Source organism: Engystomops pustulosus, chromosome 10 (genome assembly GCF_040894005.1).
Source record: "Engystomops pustulosus chromosome 10, aEngPut4.maternal, whole genome shotgun sequence".
Classification (NCBI taxonomy): Eukaryota; Metazoa; Chordata; class Amphibia; order Anura; family Leptodactylidae; genus Engystomops; species Engystomops pustulosus.
Genome location: NC_092420.1, coordinates 11,362,521 through 11,369,133, shown reverse-complemented (window position 1 = coordinate 11,369,133; position 6,613 = coordinate 11,362,521).

The following is a 6,613-nucleotide window of genomic DNA, read 5'->3' as shown; positions in this document are numbered from 1 at the left end:
ACTCGAAATGTTTATGACTTAAAAATATCTGCTGTATGTTCTCAAAATTTTGACAAATTTTAAGAATAAATAAAAGGAAAAAAAATGTCTTGTAATTATTTTTGTTTTAATAAGTGCTCACTCTTTCACCGACTTAGGAGATGGTTTACTATAGGTGGGCCCTTAGCCTCAGGGAGACCTCCCACCCCTCAAATACAACAGTGATACCTCAGAGAGACCCCCCCTCACATACAACAGTGATGCCTCAGGGAGACCCCCTTCCCCACCAGAGGTCTCTACTTCCTGGTTCCTGAATTACCACTGAGCCCATTGTTGTCTGTGTGGTCAGCAGTGCGGCCAGTGATTGGCTGAACAGTCACTTCCTGTGGAAGCAGAGACCAATAGGAGGGGGGGACAGATGAGTGGACACCGCCCTGGTCAGTCAGTTTCAAAGGGCATCAATTTGCCAATTTGGTTGTTCGTCCGTCAATCCGGCATTATGTACCCGCCGAGTAGCCAAACCCACAACCCGAACACAGACATTGGGGGTCATTTACTAAGGGCCCGATTCGCGGTTTTCCCGACGTGTTACCCGAATATTTCCGATTTGCGCTGATTTCCCCTGAATTGCCCCGGGATTTTGTCGCACGCGATCGGATTGTGGCGCATCGGCGCTGGCTTGCACGCGACGGAAATCAGGGGGCGTGGCCGAACGAAAACCCAACGGATTTGGAAAAAACGCCGCATTTAAAAAAAAAAAAATCTGTCGCGGAGCTTGCACTTACCTTCACTCAGCCCGGCTCGGTGTATTCCAGTGCGTTCCGATGCTTTTAAGCGCAGCAGCGCCACCTGGTGGACGGCGGAGGAACTACCTTAATAAATCCCGGCCGCTCCCGAATCCACTGCAGAGAACGCGCCGCTGGATTGCGAATGGACCGGGTAAGTAAATCTGCCCCATTATGTCCACTCATCTCTAGTGAGGACTTTTTTTTCATTCTATTATAAACCTATTGACAATCTCCCTCACCCTCAGTCTTGTGACGATACTTTGGGGAGGAGCGGTCGCACTTCTCTCCCAATGACAGGAATAGGCCCGCAGCTGTTCCTCGGGGAATGCCCATAGAAGTGAGAAGAGACCGGTTCATCCAGAGCCCTTAGTCCTTGTGGTAGCAATAACCATTAGGTTTAAGTTGTCATTAAATTGTGCCAAAGTTCTTAAAATATATAGAGAAGCCTTGAGTATGGGTATAGACTATTGTACCCTTGGATAAGCCAGGACTTTATAATGGCAATGCCAACCTCTGCGGGGGCCATGTTGTAGCCTCTAGTACAGTGATGGACAACCTTTTGAGCTTGGTGTGTCAAAATTCGCCAAAAAACCGAGCATAACTCGGGTGGTGTGTCACCTTGACAAAAAAACATAATTTTGTGATATTTATAGTTTAAATAACAAATATGTATAATTATTTAACTTCTAGGGTACTTTAACCCTAGGTTGTCTGATTGATCCTACCATGTACTGCAATACTACAGTATACTACATTATGGCAGTATATGGGGATTTTCCCAATCATCTATTACTATGTGCAAATCACACATTGTAATAGATCGGTTACAATCAGACACGTGAGGAAATGCTTAGTAACCTGTGAACTTTCTGTCATGAAAGTTCACAGGTTATAGCGAGGGTGCAGGCGCCGCTGTCCGCATCTCCCTCATGCCCTCTTGGCATGGAGAAGGTGTGCAGAGCAAAATAATCACAATGTCTGGCGATTTACAAGGCGTTGCGATTATTTCAGGGCTTGTACATCACAAAACTGATACACAAGCCCTGATGACTGTCTTCTATCATACAGTGCACTGACCTTGCTTACTATATGATGGTAGTGGTTGTCCTCCCTTGCCCCTGCTGTGGAGATGGTCAGTGTAGAGGTGGCAGCTGCTGGGACATCACACAAGGCAGCAGCGATGTGACCTCTTACTGTGTTGCCATCCTACCCCCACCACAACTATCAGGAGCTGCAGAGGAGCCTCCTGGGTGTATGGCCGGGTCACCTGTCCTGCTGTGCCCTGTGCTGATACCTGTGCTGACTGGAGACACTAGGCACAGCTCACACATGGGGAGGGGCTGGCCCAGGGGAGGAGGAGGAGGGGGAGTGCTGGAAGCTCAGTGCAATCTCTCAGCCTCCCGGCTACTGCACCTGGTCATGTAGGATGAAACTTAACTCTCAGGCAGCCGTGTGTCAGTGAAAATGGCTACGCGTGTCAGCACTGACACGCGTGTCATAGGTTAGCCATCGCTGCTCTAGTACTTGAGGTCGCTTCCTGTACCAATCATTATCCCAATGTGGACCAGTAAAGAGCAATATAGGTAAAGAGAGTCCTCCAGGCCGGATCACCAATATTAACCCTTCTTACACCAGCATACCGTTACTTCTCCAACCCCAGACAATGCAGCTGAGATGTCTTCATCTCCCATGTATATCTCTACAGAGGCGTGTGGTCTGCAGGGAGGGATGCAGACGGGTGGTCTGTGATTTACTAACTGTTGTAAAACTACAACTCCCAGCGTGTTGTGACAACTACAGTTTGGTTGATATACTGTATGCAGGATGAATCAGCGCTAACGGGAAGCGGCCTCCTCACCCGAGAGCAATTCTTCTCCAGGTTTACAGTAGAGGACAGACCTATAACAAGCCGCAGGCATCAGACACGCAGCATTGCCTGGAAGGCTCCGGCCTGAGCTCAGTATTACACTAAGAGGGGTCTCCATAGGTTGGCAGAACACAATTTGTATTAGAAATTCCCTGAAGAATCTATATAGATACAATGTTCATTTTCTATAATGGGTTGGATATGTTTAGCTATGGACTTTCTACAAAGTATCTTCCTCTTCCATACAATCGCTAGGCCATTGACAATCGCCTGATTATAGACTGGACCCATGTTGGATCCTCCAGGAATCACTTATAATAGCCAGGGAATTGACAGAGCAGTAAGTGTTCAGTTTCCCCACAGCACCACCACAGGGGAAACAAGGTATTACATACATCCTATTCAAACATATGGGCTATTCCTGTAATACAGATGCACCACAATGAGAGTAGTCCATCACCTCTGTGGCCTAACAGGAGAGACACCCCTCTCTGATTTTAAACATAAAGGAGTTTTCATACGAAACAAGTTAGGCCCTATCCACAGGAACTTGCTAATTTTCTGATCTGATCGGTCTCAGCAATGGGACCCCCACGAAACACGAGAACAGGGGTCCGATGTACCTCCGTCAGAGACTCTGTAGCACCAGCTAGATGGCCGGAACAGCTGACGGAAATTGCCAAGCGCTGTACTCACCGATCTCCGTCACCTCCAAGGAGATGATCGGGGCAGTCCGACCATGCACAACCATCAGCTCTAGCCATCTCAGTGGTGCTACAGGGGGTGTGACAGGGGTACATCAGACCCCCCATCTAGTTATCAGTGGGGGTCCCATGACTGAGATCCTGTGGATAGGGTCTAACTTGCTTTGTGGGAAAACCTCTTTAAGTTATATGTTATCCCTATCCACCGGAATAAATGAGAACTGAGTCTTGTTTCCCCAAACACATAGAGTGATAGTTTGGGCCTGTGCACTACTGTTATATTCACTGCTGGACATGTATCAATTCCTGCATTTTTCCCTCGGGTGTTGATACCCCTTTACCCCAGTGCAGCGTGAGCCTAATTCAATCTCCAACATTTCCATCAGCTAGATTTTACCCCATTAAGGGTAGGAAACACAGATGCTTCTATCTTTAGTCCTATAGCACCTAGAAACATTTTGCTGTTGTCACATCAAAGATAACATTTCTGGCTTTCAGACTGTCTTTAGGCTTGTGGTTTTGTGAGCTTCAGAACCAGAGAAACAAAGAGTTAAAAAAATAGCAGGATTGGGATTTTTATCTGTAGCTCGCATCCCCAACTATGCCTTTGGATGTCTGTATCTACGATTCTGTAGCTTAAAGAACCACAAGCCTTAGCAATCTGCAAGATGTGCTACAGGGAGTATGTTTCTAGGTGCTATAGAACTGAAGATAGGGGCATCTGAAGTGACTCTCCCTCTGCAATCCCTAAACTTGACTCATCTCCAGCAAATATGACTCTTCTCTCCATATCACATGATTTAATAGTAATAATAATAATAATAATAATAATAATATCACATATCAGAGGGGATTCTAGACAGGACATTTCATCCCCTACCTGAAGGGGCTGCTAGTATAATGAGGTAAAATAAACACGTTGCCCGGAGCGCTCCTTTAACTGAAATGTCAGTATTTTACCTTATTTTCTGTAGCGGTGTTCTGCAGAGACATCTCATCCTGTTACATACTTTTCGATGCATTAATCCTGATTTACATGTTGAAAGTACAAGAAGAATGTAGAACTTCTAAGTCTTTACAATGTAATCTCCAACTTTTCTAAATTATTATTCCCTGTATTTATAGCGCGCGATATTCCCGGAGACCTAAAAATACCGATCTGTGTAAGGTAAGGAATTTAGTGTTATTCTAGGAGTCACATACAGACGGTGCACCCATAGCGCCGCCTGCACTGTTATATGGGACATTCTTGTGGTCTATTTAAAATCGACAGGAATAGAAAGATTTGTTTTTTCTTGTAATTTTTTCTTCGCATTACAAGGCCGGGGGAGGGTGATAAAAAATGGTGACGTCATCCTGGTGACAGGATTTGGGGGTCTTCACTTACCGCGGCCCCTTTATTAGGTCTTGCAACAGGTTTAAGGATTCAAGCCAGAGCAGCGGCAGACGCTCCATTCGGGGGATTACCCATTGCTGGTACCAGAGAAGCATCACATGGGCTACAACACTCCTTACACTCACTTGGAGTCCCCCAGAAGGAGAAAAAGTACCCCCCAGGCATAAGATAGTTAAAGATGTTACCCTCTGAACAGTGAGGGTAGAACCACTGGGACCTGCATCAATCACAAGAACAGGGGTCCCACTTCCACTAATGGAGGGAGAAGCGTATGTTCTAGCCCTCCATGCACTGTCTACGTCTTTCCTCCGGACCCTAACAGATCCAGCATTAGGTCCCTGATTTCCCTGATCTTCTCTCTGGCTCACCACCGGGTCTCTGTCTGTACACTGCAGAACCCGGCAGGCGAAGTGACATCATCACAACACGACTGCCGGGCGTTGCTGTAGTACAGACGCAGTGGAGGAGGAGGACGGCAGCCTGGAGACGAGGAAAGGCGAGTACAGATTATTTATTTTTATTCAGCAAAAAAGGGGCCACAAGAGGGGGAACAAATAGAGTGGGTGCAGAAGCGGAGAGTACAATAAAAAGGAGAAGAGAGGGGGGCATAGTAAGGAAGGGGAGCAGAGAAATAGGGACTAATGAAAAGGGGGGGGGGAGCCGAGAAAGGGACCAAAATAAGAGGGGAGTGGGAATGGGGCATTGTACAGAGTGAGAATATATTGTGATAGAGCCATTATTCTAGGTATTATACTGTGTGGGCATACTAGGGGATGAGGGGTGGGGAAAGGGGCGTGGTTTATTATGGAAAAAAATAGTTGCGCGCTTCACATGCCACTCTTTTAGTCCCTTTTTTTTCAGCCCAGAATTTGGTAGGCTGGGTCTATGTGACTGCTGAGCACAGCGCCCGACCATCTTTGGCGCTGTCATTCATTGGAGATAGATTCTGGAACTATTTCTCAAGTCGTGCACACATTGAATAGAGTGACAGGACACATGCTCAGCCTCCGCTCCGTGCAATTGTATGTTTGGGACTCCTGTTCTTCTGATCCTTAAGGGTCCCCGCATGTCGTACTCCCTATAATTAGATTGTTATCCTCTATCCCAGTGATGGCGAACCTTTTAGAGACCGAGTGCCCAAACTGCAACCCAAAACCTTATTACTTATGGCAAAGTGCCAGTACGGCAATTTAACCAGAAAACTGACGGTTTAGTTTAGAATCAATTTACACAGGACTGCCTGAGCTGGGATTCCAGCAGTCCTATACACACTGAAACGCCACTTTTACACCATTTTACATCACATAAAAGAGTAATAAAAAGTTATCAAAAGGTCCCGCAGACCTCAAAATGGTAGCAATGAAAACAACGGCTCATTAAGCAAAAAAACCCATACCTCCCCAGCTCCGTGCACTAAAGTTATTAGCGTCACAAGATGGCGAAACTATTTTCTTTTTCGTACACTGTTTTAATTATAGAAAAAGCATTAAAACACAATTAAACCTACAAATCTGGTATCACTGCGATAGGACCGAACCAAAGAATAAAGGAGACAAATGATTTGGAGCGCACAGCGAAAGTATTAAAATCCAGCTTCCCAGTACACGACATGGAATAATAACTGAGAAGTAAAATATGTTATGCAAAAAATAAGCCCTCACACAGGTATATATAAATGCACATATAAATATATAATATAATATGCATATACATAATTACATACATAAAAATACATATGTTACTTACTCTTGCTCAGGTGTCTGTTGTTCCGGGGGGGGGGGGGGGGGGTCGGGGTGCAGCATCTGGAGTTCGGTTCAGTGTGGTTATGAGGCATGAGTTCCAGGGGAGGGGGTGATGGGGGGCAGTGACCGGAGTTGAG